This window comes from Chiloscyllium plagiosum, unplaced genomic scaffold (assembly GCF_037043375.1).
Source record: "Chiloscyllium plagiosum isolate Xiang-an unplaced genomic scaffold, Cpla_swu_hap1 HiC_scaffold_48, whole genome shotgun sequence".
Classification (NCBI taxonomy): domain Eukaryota; kingdom Metazoa; phylum Chordata; class Chondrichthyes; order Orectolobiformes; family Hemiscylliidae; genus Chiloscyllium; species Chiloscyllium plagiosum.
Window position 1 is genome coordinate 6298737 of NW_028270186.1, and position 17289 is coordinate 6316025.

General features: G+C 43.9%; 1 long non-coding RNA gene across 2 annotated transcripts in view; it reads left to right on the forward strand.

Moving 5' to 3' along the window:
• The window catches only part of LOC122543062 (uncharacterized), a 392191-nt gene that overhangs the window by 6328 nt on the left and 368574 nt on the right, over positions 1-17289 (forward strand). For both annotated transcript variants that reach the window (XR_015754927.1, XR_015754928.1), the window contains exon 4: positions 14822-14910. This is a non-coding gene — a long non-coding RNA (uncharacterized LOC122543062). The remainder of the gene's footprint in view (positions 1-14821; positions 14911-17289) is intronic.

Sequence of the window (17289 nt, forward strand, 5' to 3'; positions counted from 1 at the left end):
TGAACCCTCCGCCCCAGGCCCCACTTGACTCTGGGGTCTTGGCCATTGATCTCAACCTCGTAAAACTCTCACAAACAGAACAGAGAAGTATTTTAGATCAACATGTTCGTAAGAGGTTGAAATTTAATTGTATCTCGGACGCAGTGAGCAGAAATTCCCTCCTTCCACCTTAAGGCGTCTTCGTCTTTCAATCTGGTTTCTTCCTCATTCCATCTGGACGAAAAGAACTTCTCTCATCATGTAAAGAATGCTCAGCAAGTCAGGCATCAAAGACGAGGTAAAAACGGCGTTAACGTTTCAAATCCACGGCCTGTCAAACATTTTAATCCGACTCAAGATACGACGGTTGCGCCTTCATTGCAGCAGGCAATCAGAAAACAAAAGTCTCCCGGCAAGTCTTAGCAAGGAGAACGCGACTTGTACATGATTTGGAGATGCCGGTGTTGGAATGGGGTGGACAAAGTTAAACATCACACAACACCAAGTTATAGTCCAACAGGTTTAATCGGAAGCACTAGTTTTCGGAGCGCTGCTCCTTCATCGGATGGAACTTCTGCGACTTCTCATTTCTATAAGAACTTGTTCAGCAGCCTCAAGAAAGCGTTTCAAAGTAACAATGCGACAGCAAAGCTGGATGCTTCTGTATCATGGCAGCATTTTGTGCTTTTCAAAAGAAGCTTAACACGGATGTTGCAAGTTTTCCATCTGCAACAGGCTACTTATTAAGAGCCCATCGTGTTGGGGGCGTATATTAGCGCGAATAGAAGATTGACTAACTAAAAGAAGACAGAATTGAAATAAAGGGAGCGTTTTCATGATAGCAACCTGGTGGAGTGCCATAGAAGTCACTGCTCGGGGCAAATTATTTTCAATATGTATTCATGACTTGGATAAGGGAGATTAATATACTATAACCAGGTTTGCTGATGAAACAAAATAGATGGGAAAACAAGTGGAAAGGCTGACACAAAGAATCTGCAGACCTCACATCGACAGGTTAAGCAAATAGGCAAAGATTTGGCAGATGGAGTACAATGTGGGAAAATGTGAGGTTATGCTCTGTGACAGGAGGAATAGAGGAGCTGAATATTATTTCAATGCAGAAAGCTGCAGCAGAAAGGGATTTGGAAATCCTCATGCATGAATCACAAAATAACGGGCTCACAAGTTCAACATGCAATAGTCAGAGGGAAATTGAGAAACAAACTTGTAAGGAGATCTCAGCTATCTGGAAAAATAATAGGGTGGTTATGGTAGGGGATTTTAACTTTCCAAACATCGACTGGGACTGCCATAGCGTTAAAGGTTTAGATGGAGAGGAATTTCTTAAGTGTGTACAAGACAATTTTCTGATTCAGTATGTGGATGTATCTACTAGAGAAGGTGCAAAACTTGACCTACTGTTGGGAAATAAGGCAGGGCAGGTGACTGAGGTGTCAGAGGGGGAGCATTTTGGGACCAGTGACCATAATTCTATTTGTTTTAAAATAGTGATGGAAAAGGATAGACCAAATCTAAAAGTTCTAAATTGGAGAAAGGCCAATTTTGACAGTATTAGGCAAGAACTTTCAAAAGCTGATTGGAGGCAGATGTTTGCAGGTAAAGGGATGGCTAGAAAATGGGAAGCCTTCAGAAATGAGATAACAAGAATCCAGAGAAAATATATTCCTGTCAGGGTGAAAGGGAAGGCTGGTAAGTATAGGGAATTCTGGATGACTAAAGAAATGGAGGGTTTGGTTAAGAAAAAGAAGGAAGCATATGTCAGGTATAGACTGGATAAATCGAGTGAATCCTGAGAAGAGTATAAAAAAAGTAGGAGCATACTTAAGAGGGAAATCAGGAGGGCAAAACGGGGACATGAGATAGCTTTGGCAAATAGAATTAAGGAGAATCCAAAGGGGTTTTACAAATATATTAAGGACAAAAGGGTATCTAGGGAGAGAATAGGGCCCCTCAAAGCTCAGCAAGGCGGCCTTTGTGTGGAGCCACAGAAAATGGGGGAGATACTAAATAAATATTTTGCATCAGTATTTACTGTGGAAAAGGATATGGAAGATATAGACTACAGGGAAATAGATGGTGACATCTTGCAAAATGTCCAGATTACAGAGGAGGAAGTGCTGGATGTCTTGAAACAGTTAAAGGTGGATAAATCCCCAGGACCTGATCAGGTGTACCCTAGAACTCTGTGGGAAGCTAGAGAATTGAGTGTTGGGCCTCTTGCTGAGATATTTGTATCATCAATAGTCACAGGTCAGGTGCCGGAAGACTGGAGGTTGACTAACATGGTGCCACTGTTTAAGAAGGGTGGTAAGGACAAGCCAGGGAACTATAGACCAGTGAGCCTGACCTTGGTGGTGGGAAAGTTGTTGTAGGGAATCCTGAGGGACAGGATGTACATGTATTTGGAAAGGCAAGGACTGATTCGATATAGTCAACATGGCTTTGTGCGTGGGAAATCATGTCTCACAAACTTGATTGAGTTTTTTGATGAAGTAACAAAGAAGATTGATGAGGGCAGAGCAGTAGATGTGATCTATATCGACTTCAGTAGGGCGTTTGACAAGGTTCCCCATGGGAGACTGATTAGCAAGGTTAGATCTCATGGAAAACAGGGAGAACTAGCCATTTGGATACAGAACTGGCTCAAAGGTAGAAGACAGAGGGTGGTGGTGGAGGGTTGTTTTTCAGACTGGAGGCCTGTTACCAGTAGAGTGCCACAAGGATCGGTGCTGGGCCATCTACTTTTTGTCATTTACATAAATGATTTGGATGGGAGCTTAAGAGGTACAGTTAGTTATTTTGCAGATGACATCAAAATTGGAGGTGTAGTGGACAGTGAAGATGGCTACCTCAGATTACAACAGGATCTGGACCAATGGGCTGAGAAGTGGCAGATGGAGTTGAATTCAGATAAATGCGAGGTGCTGCATTTTGGGAAAGCAAATCTTAGCAGGACTTATACACTTAATGGTAAGGTCCTAGGGAGTATTGCTGAACAAAGAGACCTTGGAGTGCAGGTTCATAGCTCCTTGAAAGTGGAGTCGCAGGTAGATGCGATAGTGAAGAAGGCGTTTGGTATGCTTTCCTTTATTGGTCAGAGTATTGAGTCCAGGAGTTGGGAGGTCATGTTGCGGCTGTACAGGACATTGGTTAGGCCACTGTTGGAATATTGCATGCAATTCTGGTCTCCTTCATATTGGAAAGATGTTGTGAAACTTGACAGGGTTCAGAAAAGATTTCCAAGGATGTTGCCAGGGTTGGAAGATCTGAGCTACAGGGAGAGGCTGAACAGGCTGGGGCTGTTTTCCCTGCAGTGTCGGAGCTGAGGGGTGACCTTATAGAGGTTTACAACATTATGTGGGGCATGTATTGGATAAATAGACAAAGTATTTTCCCTTGGGTCGGGGAATCCAGAACTAGAGGGCATAGGTTTAGGGTGAGAGGGGAAAGATATAAAAGAGACCTACAGGACAACTTTTTCACGCAGAGGGTGTTACGTGTATGGAATGAGCTGCCAGAGGATGTGGTGGAGGCTGGTACAATTGCAACATTTAAGAGGCATTTGGATGGATATATGAATAGGAAGGGTTTGGAGGGATATGGGCCGGGTGCTGGCAGGTGGGACTATATTGGGTTGGCTTATCTGGTCGGCATGGACGGGTTGGACCAAAGGGTCTGTTTCCATGCTGTACATCTCTATGACTCGATGTAATCGCGAAAGCAATTGGAATAAAAATAGAAATTGCTGGAGAAACAGTGCAAATCTGACAGCATCTTAGGAGAGAAAGTCATGTGAACATTTTGAGACAGTGATCCTTCTTCGGTTAAGTTTCTCCAGCAATTTCTGTTTTTGTTTCAGATTTCCAGCATTGACAATTCTGTGTTTTACTTTGAGGAAAATGGAATATTGGTCCTATTTCAGAGGGAATGAAGTTTAAAAGTAGGGATGTCTTGATAAAACCTATCAAGGCACTAGTTTGTTCCCACCATAAGATGACAAGATATAAAAGCAGAATTGGGGCATTCAGCCCATCGAGTCTGCTTCACCTTTCGATCATGTTTCTCAATCCCATTTTTCTGCCTTATCTCTGTAACCCTTGACCATCTTATTATTCAAGAGCCCGTCTATCATTTTTTAAATACACTCAATGATTTGCCCTCCACTGCCTTCTCAAGCAATGAGTTTCATAGATTGACCACCATCTGGCTGAAGAAACTCAGTTCTAAGGGATTGTCCCTTCACTCTGATGCTGTACTCTTGGGTTCTTGTCTCTCCAATTAATGGAAAGGTCTTCTCCATATCTGTTCTGTCCAGGCCTCTCAGTATTCTGTAGGTTTCAATAAGATCCTGCTTACTCTTCTAAACTGCAATAGACCCAGAGCCCATAACTGCTCCTCACATGACAAGCTCTTCACCCTTTGGATCATCTTTGTAAATCTCCTTTGGGGTTCCCCCAATGCCAGGACATCCTTCCTTAGATATGGGGCCCAAAATGGCTCACAATGTTCCACATGTGGTCTGATCAATGCCTTATGCAGCCTCAGCAGTAGATCTCTGCTCTTGCATTCTAGGGCTCTTGAAATGAATGCCAACATAGCATTTGTCTTCCTAACTGCCAAATGAACTTGCATTTAAGCCTTAAGCGAGTCCTGAGCCAGGACTCACAAATCCCTTTGTGCTTCAGATTTCTGATTCCTTTTCCAATTTAGAAAGCAGTCTTTGCTTCTAATTTTCTTACCAAAGTCGTAATTTAACATTTTCCTCCATTACATATATGGTAGATAGTTTAATCTAAGGAACGATATACCAGTGTTGGAGGAAGATGGGAAAATATTTACTGGGTCAATTCCGGGTAAGGATGGATTGTTTTATGAGGAGAGATTGGGTAGGCTGAGCCTGCATTCACTGGAGTTAAGTCAAATATGCAGCAAATGTCAGTCACACCCACTAGATTAAATAATTCAAATTCAGTTAGTGATCAGGAAAAACAGGGTATGACTGTAAGTGAGGCAGGTAGGAGTATTCTGAGTTCAGGAGTGGAGGAACCTCAGCCCTTGACCTTGTCTGACAGGTATGAGATTTTTGCTCCCTGTCTGGATGAGGAAAAGGACTGGGGACAGGATGAGCCAGCTGACCATGGCACCATGGTGCAGAAGTCCATTCAAGAGGAGTGAGCAAAAAGACAAGTACTTGTTTTATAATATAGGGGATTCCATAATTAGGGGGACAGATAGTATCCTTTGTGAGCCGAATCAGGAGTCCCACATAGTGTGTTACCTGCCTGGTGCCAGGGTGCAGGACATCTCCGACCAGCTTGAAAAGATATTGGAGCAGGAGGGAAAGGATCCAGTTGTTGTGGTCCATGTTGGCATAAACAACATAGGCAAGGCTAAGAAGGAGAACCTGTGTGGGGATTATCAAGCACTCGGAAGGAAATTGAAGAACAGGTCCTTGAGAGTCATAATCTCTAGAATACTGCCTGAGCCACGTGCTAATTGGCATAGGGATAAGAAAATTAGGGAAGTAAACATGTGTCTAAGATATGGGTGCAGGAAAGAGGGATTCCATTTCATGGGACATTGGCATCAGTTTCGGAACCGGGAAGATCTGTACTGATGGAATGATCTCCACCTGAACTGATCTGGAAACAGTGTTCTGGTGAAAAGGATAAACAGGGTGGTCACTAGGACCTTAAACTTGTGAGTTGGAGTGGGGGAGGGAAAGAAAAAGCAACAGGGAATTTCAAGTCAATTAGAAAGATAAGCAGCAGGTTAGCTTGTCTGCAGGTTTTAGGTTCGAGGCAGACTAGGAATGAAGCAAAAATGAAGGATATCTTAGGACAAACTACTTGAGGTAATAATCTTTGAGGAGAAAGTGAGGTCTGCAGATGCTGGAGATCAGAGCTGGAAATGTGTTGCTGGAAAAGCGCAGCAGGTCAGGCAGCATCCAGGGAACAGGAGAATCGACGTTTCGTGCATAAGCCCTTCTTCAGGAAGAAAGGCTTATGCCCGAAACGTCGATTCTCCTGTTCCCTGGATGCTGCCTGACCCGCTGCGCTTTTCCAGCAACACATTTCCAGTACTTGAGGTAATAGAAATCATGAGGATAAGGAAATCAGCATTAAGGTGCTGTACCTGAATGCTTGTAGTATTTGTAACAAAGTAGATGAATTAACAACACAAATCATCATGAATGATTATGATGTGGTCTGCATCACAGAGACGTGATTGCAGGGGGTTCAGGACTGGCAGTTAAACATCCAAGGATGTAAAACTTATCGAAAAGACAGGGAGGTGGGCAGAGGGGGCAGGTTTGCCTTGTTAGTTAAGAATGAAATTAAATCTATGGCACTGAATGACATAGTTTCAGATGATGTGGAGTCTGTGTGGGTGGAGTTGAGGAACCACAAAGGCAAAAAAATCAGAATTAGAGTTATGTATAGACCTCCCAGCAGTGTCCAGGACTCGGGGCGCAAGATGAACCAGGAAATAGACAGGGCATGTCAGAAACGAAAAATGTGTTGCTGGAAAAGTGCAGCAGGTCAGGCAGCATCAAAGGAGCAGGAGAATCTCCTGTTCCTTTGATACTGCCTGACTTGCTGCGCTTTTCCAGCAACCCATTTTTCAGTTCTGATCTCCAGCATCTGCAGTCCTCACTTTTTCCTAGGGCATGTCAGCAAGGCAAGGTCACAGTGATCATGGGGGACTTCAATAAGCAAATGGACTGGGTGAATAATGTTGCTGGTGGATCTAAAGAAAGGGAATTCATGGAATGCTTACAGGATGGCTTTTTGGTACAGCTTGTGATGGAGCTCACAGGGGAGTAGGCTATTCTGGACTTAGTGTCATGTAATGAGCCAGACTTTATAAAAGATCTCGAAGTAAGGAAACACTTAAGAGGCAGCAATCATAATATGGTAGAGTTCAGTCTGCAGTTTGAGAGAGAGAAGGCAAAATTGGATGAAATGGTGTTGTAGTTAAATAAAGGTAATTACAAGGGCATGAGGGAGGAACTGATGAAAATCAACTGGAAGCAGAGCCTAACAGGGAAGAAAGTAGAGCAACAATGACAGGAATTTCTGGGTGTAATTGAGGACACAGTACAGAGGTTCATCCCAAAGAAAAGAAAGATTATAAAAATTATCTGGGGGGGCGGTGAGGGGGGGGGGGGGGGGGTGTAGTTGGTGGTGACAGGGAATTACACAACCATGGCTGATAAATAAAGTCAGCCTATAAAGTGGCCAAGAGCACTGGCAAATCAGAAGGTTGGGAAGACTACAAAAACAAACAGAGGATAGCAAAGAGAGAAATAAGGAAGGAGAGGGGGCTGCACGGTGGCACAGTGGTTAGCACTGTTGCCTCACAGCACCAGAGAGCCGAGTTCAATTCCTACCTCAGGCAACTGTCTGTGTGGAGTTTGTACATTCTCCCCGTGTCTGTGTGGGTTCCCTCCGGGTGCTCCGGTTTCCTCCCACAGTCCAAAAATGTGCCGGTTAGGTGAATTGACCATGCTAATTGGCCCATCATGTTAGGTGTAGGGGAATGGGTCTGCGTGGGTTGCTCTTCAGAGGGTCGGTGTGGACTTGTTGGGCCGAAGGGCTTGTTTCCACACTGTAAGAAATCTAAAAAAGAAATCTAAAAAAAATGAAGGTAAGCTAACCAGTAATATTAGAAATGATAGTATAAGTTTCTTTCAATAAATAAGAAACAAATGAGAGGCAAAAGTAGAAATTGGGCCGTTCCAAATTGATGCAGGAAGGCTAGGGATGGGAGATAAGGAAGTAGCTGAAGAACTTAATAAAAACTTTGTGTCAGCCTTCACAGTGGAAGACATGAGTAATATTCCAACAATTAAGGTGAGTCAAGGGCAAAGTTGAGTAGCCATTACAAAAGACAAAGTGCTAAAAAAGCTAAAATGTCTAAAAATTGATAAATCTCCTTGCCCCAATGTGCTACATCCTTGAGTTCTGAGGGAGGTGGCTGAAGAAATAGTGGAGACGTTGGTTGTAATCTTTCAAAAATCACTGGATTCAGGGAAAGTCTCAGATGATTGGAAAATCACTTTTGTATCCCCTTGCTCAAGAAAGGATCAGGACAAAAGATGGAAATTTTTAGGCCGATTAGCCTAACCTGGTTTTAGGTAAAATTCTAGAATCCATCATTAAGGATGAGATTGCTAAATTCTTGGAAGTGCAGGGTGAGATTAGAACAAGTCAGCATGGATTTAGTAAGGGGAGGGCGTGCCTGACAAACCTGTTAGAATTCTTTGAAGAGGTAACAAGTAGGTTAGGCCAGGGAAACCCGGTGGATGTTATCTTCCAAGACTGTCTAAAGGCCTTTGATAAGGTGTCACATGGGAGGCTGCTGAGTAAGGTGAGGGCCCATGGTGTTCAAGGTGAGCTGCTGGCATGGACTGAGGATTGGCTGTCTGACAGAAGGCAGAGAGTTGGGATGAAAAGTTCTTTTTCAGAATGGCAGCTAGCGACAAGTGGTGTCCTGCAGGGTTCACTGTTGGGGCCGCAGCTGTTCACTTTATATTTAATGATCTGGATGAGGGGGCTGGTGGCATTCTGGTGAAGTTTGCCAATAATACGAAGTTATGTGGACAGGCAGGTAGTTCTGAGGAGGTGGGAAAGCTGCAGAAAGATTTAGACAGTTAAGGAGAGTGGTCTAAGAAATGGCTGATGAAATTCAATGTGAGCAAATGCAGGGCCTTGCACTTTGGAAAAAAGAATACAGGCATTGACTATTTTCCAAATGGTGAGAAAATTGATAAAGCCAAAGTACAAAGGGATCTGGGAGTGCTAGTCCAGGATTCTCTAAAGGTTGACTTGCAGCTTGAGTCCATGGTTAAAAAGCAAATGTAATGTTGTCATTTATCTCAAGAGGGTTGAAATGCAAAAGCAGCAATTTGCTACTGAGACTTTATAAAGCTCTCATTCGGCCCCTTTTAGAATACTGTGTCCCGTTTTAGGCCCCACAACTCAGGAAGGACATACTGGCACTGGAGCATGTCCAGCGGAGATTCACATGGATGATTCCTGGAATGGTAGGCTTAACATACAATAAACGGCTGAGGATCCTGGAATTGTATTCATTAGCGTTTAGAAGGTTGAGGGGAGATCTAATAGAAACTTACAAGATAATGCATGGCTTAGAAAGGGTGGATGCTGGGAATTTGTTTCCATCAGGCGGGGATACTAGGACCCGTGGACACAGCCTTGGAATTAGAGGGGGTCAATTTAAAACGGAAATGAGGAGACATTTCTTCAGCCATAGAGTGGCAGGCCTGTGGAACTCATTGCTATGGACCGTAGTGGAGGCCGGGACATTAAATGTCTTCAAGGCAGAGATTGATAAATTCTTAATCTCGCAAGGAATTGAGGGATACAGGGAGAGTGCAGATAAGTGGCATTGAAATGTCCATCAGCCATGATTGAATAGCGGAGTGGACTTGATGGGCCAAATGAAGTTACTTCCACTCCGATGTCTTAGGGTTGTAACTTTGTTGAAACACACAAGATTCTTAGTGGGCTTGACAGGATGGATGTGGTGAGGTTGTTTTCCCTTGTGGGAACATCTGAAACTAGAGGGTATAATCCCAGAGTGAAGATCATCCAGTTACGACATAAATCTTTTACAGATTAGACTACTTACAGTGTGGAAACAGGCCTTTCGACTCAACAAGTCCACACCGACCCTCCGAAGAGCAGCTCATTCAGACCCACTTACCCCATCACCCAACACTACGGGCAATTTAGCATGGCCAATTCACCCTAACCTACACATTTTTGGACTGTGGGAGGAAACCGGAGCACCCGGAGGAAACCCACGCAGACACGGGGAGAATGTGCAAACTCCACACAGTCAGTCGTCCGAGGGTGGGACCGTGCCGCCGAGGAGTGATTTCTTCTCTCAGAGGATTCGTGAATCTATGGAATTCTTTCCCACAGAAAGCTGCCTAGGCTGGTCATTTAGTACGTTCAAATCTGAGATTGATTTTTAACCGGTAAGAAAATCAAGTGGTATGGGAAAAGGCAGGAAAGTCGAATTGAGGATGATCAGATCAGTCATGATCTTATTAAGTAGCAGAGCAGATTTAATGGGCGGAATGCCTGTTTCTCCTCCCACGTCTTATTTCAAGTACTTTTGACAAGAAACACAATCCGCCAAGAGGTGAACATCACGACTCTCTCAGACCGACTGGATATCCACATTGGCATATTCGTCCAAAATGTGAACTGCTGGTTCTCTTGGAGAGATCTGGCCTCCCACCTATGGTCAAGAAAATTGAAGAATTCCAACAGCAGACACGGGGAACACTACTGTCCTGACTTGGAAATATATCGCCGCTCACTGCGTCAATATCCTGGAATTCCCTCCCTACCTCAGGGGCATTGCTGGTCTCTACCTGCAACAAATGGCCTGCAGCGGTTAAAGAAGGCAGCTCACCACCACCTTCTCAAGGTGCAACTAGGGACTGGCAATAAATGCTGGGTCCGGGCAGCGGCGTCCCATAAAGGAATACAAAGAAAGCTTTCAAAATACGGATTGATCTCGCACACCGGGAGGCGGCACCGGATCAAAGTGCTCAGCAATCGGTCTTTTCTTTTTGGTCAAAGCTCTCTGTTATTTCAGACAGCGCACCAATTCTGAGAGTTTTTAAAAAAATTTTCACTTGTCAGCTCGCGGTCTCAGCCCCATCGATATTTTCGAAAGTCGGCAAGTGATACCGCCTTCATGTCAATCGCGACACGTGCATTTGAAACACGGGATCGCTTTCTTTCGGAGGGGGGGGGGGGGGGGAGGGGGTGGCGACGGTTTTCCTCCCCCGCCTCCTCATTGTCACTCGTCTCGTCCAACTTCCCCTCCTCGCACACATACCCCCCACCATCTGAAGGCCAAGCTTCTCGTCCAGTGTCAAGGGGCAACCACCCGACTCTCACCAAATGGTTTGATATCACACCGCTTTCCGCTTGCCCTCGATTCACTTGCCACAAAATAATCATTTCTGATCTGCATAATGGGGGTCTTGACTGAAAATATTCTTTGAGAATTTGTTTAGGGGCGAGAATTGTGGGAAGAAAAAGGGAATAGCCACTGACAGAACCCTAGCCCTCACTTTGGCCCGAGAGACACTGGCCCCACCCCCCATCTTTTCCTTCGCTACATTGATGACTGTATCGGCGCTACCTCGTGCTCCCACGAGGAGGTTGAACAGTTCATCCACTACACTAACACCTTCCACCCCAACCTCAAATTCACCTGGACAGTCTCGGACTCCTCCCTCCCCTTCCTAGACCTTTCTGTTTCTATCTCAGGCGACCGAATCAACACGGACATCTACTACAAACCAACCGACTCCCACAGCTACCTGGACTACACCTCCTCCCATCCTGCCCCCTGTAAAAACGCCATCCCATTCTCCCAATTCCTTCGTCTCCGCCGCATCTGCTCCCAGGAGGACCAGTTCAAAATACGTACAACACAGATGGCCTCCTTCTTCAAGGACCGCAATTTCCCCCCCGACGTGGTCGACGGTGCCCTCCACCGCATCTCCTCCACTTCCCGCTCCTCCGCCCTTGAGCCCCGCCCCTCCAACCGCCACCAGGACAGAACCCCACTGGTCCTCACCTACCACCCCACCAATCTCCATGTACAGCGCATCATCCGCCGTCACTTCCGCCACCTCCAAACAGACCCCAGCACCAAGGATATATTTCCCTCCCCTCCCCTATCAGCTTTCCGTAGAGACCACTCCCTCCGCGACTCCCTTGTCAGATCCACACCCCCCACCGACCCAACCTCCACTCCCGGCACCTTCCCTTGCAACCGCAGGAGGTGCAACACTTGCGCCCACACCTCCCCCCTCACTTCTCTCCAAGGCCCCAAAGGAAACTTCCATATCCGCCACAGATTCACCTGCACCTCCACCCACATCATCTACTGCATCCGCTGCAGCCGGTGTGGCCTCCTCTATATTGGGGAGACAGGCCGCCTACTTGCGGAGCGATTCAGAGAGCACCTCTGGGCCACCCGGACGAACCAACCCAACCAACCTGTAGCACAGCATTTCAACTCCCCCTCCCACTCCACCGAGGATATGCAGGTCATTGGACTCATCCACCGCCAAACCACAACAACCCGACGGTCGGAGGAGGAGCGTCTTATCTTCCGACTGGGAACCCTCCAACCGCAGGGGATGAACTTGGACTTCACCAGTTTCTTCATCCCCCCTCCCCCCACCTTGTCTCAGCCGGATCCCTCCAGCCCGGCACCGCCTTCCTGGCCTGCAGTCTTCTTCTTGACCTCTCCGCCTCCATCCTACTCCGACCTATCACCCTCACCTTGACCTCTTTCCACCTATCACATTTCCAACGCCCCTCCTCCAAGTCCCTCCTCCCTACCTTTTATCTTCTCCTGCTGAACACTCTCTGCTCATTCCTGAAGAAGGGCCTGTGCCCGAAACGTCGAATCTCCTGTTCCCTGGATGCTGCCTGACCTGCTGTGCTGTTCCAGCAATAAAGTTTCAACTTTGATCTCCAGCATCTGCAGACCTCACTTTCTCCCCGAGAGATTCACATACACTGCACGCAGTCTCCTCCAACTCTCGAGGTGAACCATCAGCTCCCCCAGACCAGTTTCTCACGGTTTAAAATTCTCGTTCGGCTGTCCAATGTAAATCAGAATTGTCAGGGCGCAGAAGGAGGTGATTGGGCCCATCGTGCCTGCACCCGTCAAACATTCCACCTTTGGCCGCTCCTCTGCTAAGGGTAGTTTTCACCTCCAAAAACAGCAGGGAGAAAATAATGGTTCGCAGGCTCCGGTTGGTACAAGCATCAGACACTGGCTGAAGTGGGACATCAATGTTTGGTCGCAATTTCACCGATCTAACTGGGAATACTCCTCTCATGCTATGTTCTACCTTATTATCAACGTTAAAAATCACACAACACCAGGTTATAGTCCAACAGGTTTAATTGGAAGCACACTCTCTTTCGGAGCGACGCTCCTTCATCAGATGATTGTGAGCGTCGCTCCGAAAGGTAGGTGCTTCCAATTAAATTTGTTGGACTATAACCTGGTGTTGTGTGATTTTTAACTTTGTACAACACCCCAGTCCAACACCGGCATCTCCGAATCATGCTTATTATCAACGTTCTCGCACCGGTTTTTTTAAAAAGGGGAATATAGAGGATGTGCAGAACAAATTGAATTTCACATGACAGAAATCTGTCTGACAGCAGTTCAGTGGGTGGATGATACGGGGGGGGGGGGGGGGGGGGGAAAGAGGGGGGCTCTGAACAGCCCGCGACTCCCGAGGAGTTCAGAGAAGGAGTCATGCTATCAAGGACACCATTACTGGAGGGAAATGCAGTGGTCAAGCTACCATCCTCTCAAGCAACTGAACTCATGAGATCCAGTTCCTCTGAAAGAAAAACAAAAGCCTGCTATCCTTTAACATCTGTCACCATCTAAAGATGCTTCACTACCAATGTTGAACTTCTGAAGTGTAGCCACTGTTGTAATATGTGAAACACAGTACCTTCCAAACCCACAACCTTTACCCACCAGAACGATAAAGGCAGCAAATGCACGGTGACACCGTTGTATTAACCCCCTCGACCACCTGGAGGTTCCTCTCCAAGCCATAACCATTCTGACTTGGAACTGTACTGTGACCCCTTCATTCAAAATCTTGGGACTTTGTTTGCAACAGTATTGTGGGTATCCTGACATCCCGAGGGTTGCACAGTTTAAGAAGTCAACTCACCATGAGGTACTCAAAATGTGGAGAATACCAGTGTCATATTTGTGCCCTATTGTTGGAATCCTTTTTGCTGAAATGTAATGCCATGCAGTTGATCATGGTGAAGCAATTAAGATAACTATTTGAATTTTTGGCAGCTATTTGCAGTGTTGTGAATGGAATTCCAATTCAGGAGAGCAAACTTTCTTTAGCTGCTATAGACTCTCCTAACTCCAATGTTTGCATAAATAGAAGTATTTTACTGCTTGTTTTTGGTTGTGAATTTTCAGAGATTACATGTTTTTGCAACTTAAAACAAATGATTTTGCATGTCTCGTAGTTATGGCGGAAGTCTGCAATGTTAATATGGTGGGGAAGGCTGGGTTTTTACAGTTGTGCAATATAGAATTGGTAAGGTATCTTTTGCTGCTTGGGAACATTTGGAATTCATCAAGAAGTTGAGAGATGTGATGTATTTTCAATGTATTTTCATGCTAAGGAGAGGACGAGGTAACCATGGCTGACAAGCAAAGTCAGGGACAGCATAAAAGCAAAAAGAAAAAGTATACAATGGGAAATCAGAGGATTGGGAAATCTTTAAAAGCCAACAGACAATAACTGGAAAAAAATCAATCAGGTGGGGAAGATGAAATAGGGGAATAAACTAGCTAGTATTATTTAAAAAATTGCAAGAATTATTTTTAGATTTCTAAAAAGTAAGAGAGACGCTAATGTTTCAAATCTAGATGACTCTTCATCAGAGCTGAAGTGAAGTGTGGAGAGCGCAGCATTTATGCAATAATGGGGGTGTGGGGGGTGGGGGTGGGGGAACGGGGTGTTGGAGTGCTGAGGGAGAAGGGATGTTCCAAGTTCACCAAATCCCAGCAGTGAAATGGAAAGCAACAAACTTGTGCATGGTGAAAGAGACAGCCAGGTAACCTGTTTTGAAGAGATTGAGGGCTTAATAGCATCTAGGACACTCAGGAGAACTCTTCTGTTCTTCATCAAAATAATAAAATAAAATTCATTTTTACTCTCATTCATAAGATGTGGGTTTTGTTCCTCCAGGCCAAGTTCTTGCAGTTCCTCAGTTCCCTAAGACTACAGTGCATCCCATAACCAGGATTTTTCCACAGCATAGTTAGTCTGCTGACTGGGTAAGTATTTACCACTATTCAATTTAATTTACATGAGATGAAGCAAATTTATTCGTGCAGCCTGCTACCTGGCTTTAATACATTTTTGTGTTAGTCACAACAAAACAGATGATAGAATATTGTGAAACTTACATTTTGAATGGATTGACATTTCAGTGTTTGGTATTTATAATTAAACTGCTTGGTTGAGAGCAATAGAAGGGAAGACAGTGCAAATCAAGAAGTGAGAGATAACAATGAGAGAGATCTGGGATTGTCTGTTCTTTGAAGATGACAAGTGATATAAAAATCATTTTTTTACACAAGTTGATGACTCAGACTTGAATCCATGTGTGTAGGCCTACAATCAAAGGAGTAAAATGATCAGATATCACTGTCATTCTTATGGTCACAAGATACTAAATCATGAAGCATCCCTATGATTGCTATTTCCCATGAAGGTGCTGTCATAATCAAAACTTTCACAGTCACAAATAAGGTGATGCAATAAATATTTAGATTTTCTGTACATTGATTAGCTTAATTGCATTAAATTTATATCATTACTTTGAGTATCCTGAAAATAAGCCATGAGAATTCCTGCTCCTAAGTTTGAAAATGGTTAGGAAAGAAAGACAAGATCTATGTAGTTGAGAACAATCAGAGAGTAGACAAGGCAAATAAAGAGGTGAAAAAAAATCAGCAAGACAGACCTGTGCTTAGGTATCCAAGAGATCAAGGCAGTCTCATTGAAAAGGAAGAAACACAATATTGATATCCATATGGTTTTCACAAGTTTAGAATGTTCTACTGATTTAAAGAACTTTACAGATGACAAATTACTTTAAAAGTGCAGTCACTACTGCAATGTAGGAGACATGACAGCCAACCTGAACACAGCAAACTCTCACAAGATAGCAATGTAATAATGACCAGATAATTTGTTTCAATTAAGTTGATTGACAGACAAGACCAATTCTTTAAAATAGTTGTCATGGCACAGAGAGATCTTTCAGGACCCCAGTTTAATATCTTTTCTGAAAGCCTGCTCCTCAGACTGCAGGGCTCCCTCAGTCCTGTACAGGTATCCGAGTCTTGATTTTTGGTTTCAAGTATCTCTATCGAAGCTTGAATGCATAACCACCTGACTCAGAAGTGTTCTATTCCTGAAAGCTGTGTGGAGAAGGATATAGCTGAAGTCTAGTTGTATACAATTAATAGCTTTTAATCACAAGACTGTGTTTGTGGGCAGTGCCAATGCTGAGTGTTGTGAGATGCAGATTGGGTGATTTATAATTTTTTGTGTGTACTTGGAGAATTAATGATTACCTTGTCGGTGTTTCTGTAGCCTTGATTATTTCTTTTAAAACAGCTTGCTGGAAAAGCTTTGAGAATTATCATTAATTTTATTTACATTCAGAGAGTTTATGATTGAACAAAGTAAATAATTGTGCATCAAAGTTTCTGTTAGAAAATTTTGGGTTCTTTTTGTTAAGTTTCAGCTTTTTGTAAACTGGTTTTTGGTTTTAGACACTTCAATAAATATCCATGAATGAAAATGGATGTCTGAAACAGTGTTCCTGAGAAGTGTAGAACATAGTAAAAATAGAATATCTTAGAGTGAGAAGTTTAGTGATAGTCCCAAACCAGAAGTGTTTTGATCAAAACCCTGATGAGTTTATTTCATCGAAGAATGTTTAAACTCCTGTGTATGGAAGTTTCATAAAAGGCCATTAGATGTTCCTAACTGGCTGCTGAATTCACAATTAAGACTTTTCATTGGCTTGACTACTGTACAAGGAGTGATTTTGAGGGAAGTTTTTGAATTAATGGGATTATATTTCTATTGTGTTTCAAACTCTTTAAAACTATATTATCTATAAAAAGTTTGGTTTTTCCTATTTTATATTAATTTCTCTTGCTCAATAAATGTTAGTTTTATTGTTAAAACCACACCTGCAATACAGCGTGCTCATATTTCAGTGAGCACTCATCTTGTTAATACTAAAGCAAAGCAAAACAAAGCATGATCGATCAAGCAGATTTGAGTCTGGAATCTGACTTATCTTGTAATAATATCAGCTGGAATCATAACAGTAGCACTGTACAGGTATGTACAAAATCACAACATCATCACTTTGCATATTTCTGTGGTTGGTGTTGTGGGTTGCTACTGCCAGGAATTCATGTAGAAAATTCCCAGTGATGTCATGAATTGAGTACATTAAACATTTGGCACAGTCTGAGAATATTGCACTAAAGCTTTGATTTTGTTTTAAAACAATTTGAGTAAGACATAATAATTGTCAAACTTTGCCAAGCCTTATGGCACCAGTATGTTACTGTAACACTCTGTAAAATATACAGTACACTATCGGAAATAGAAGCCACCATCTGGGA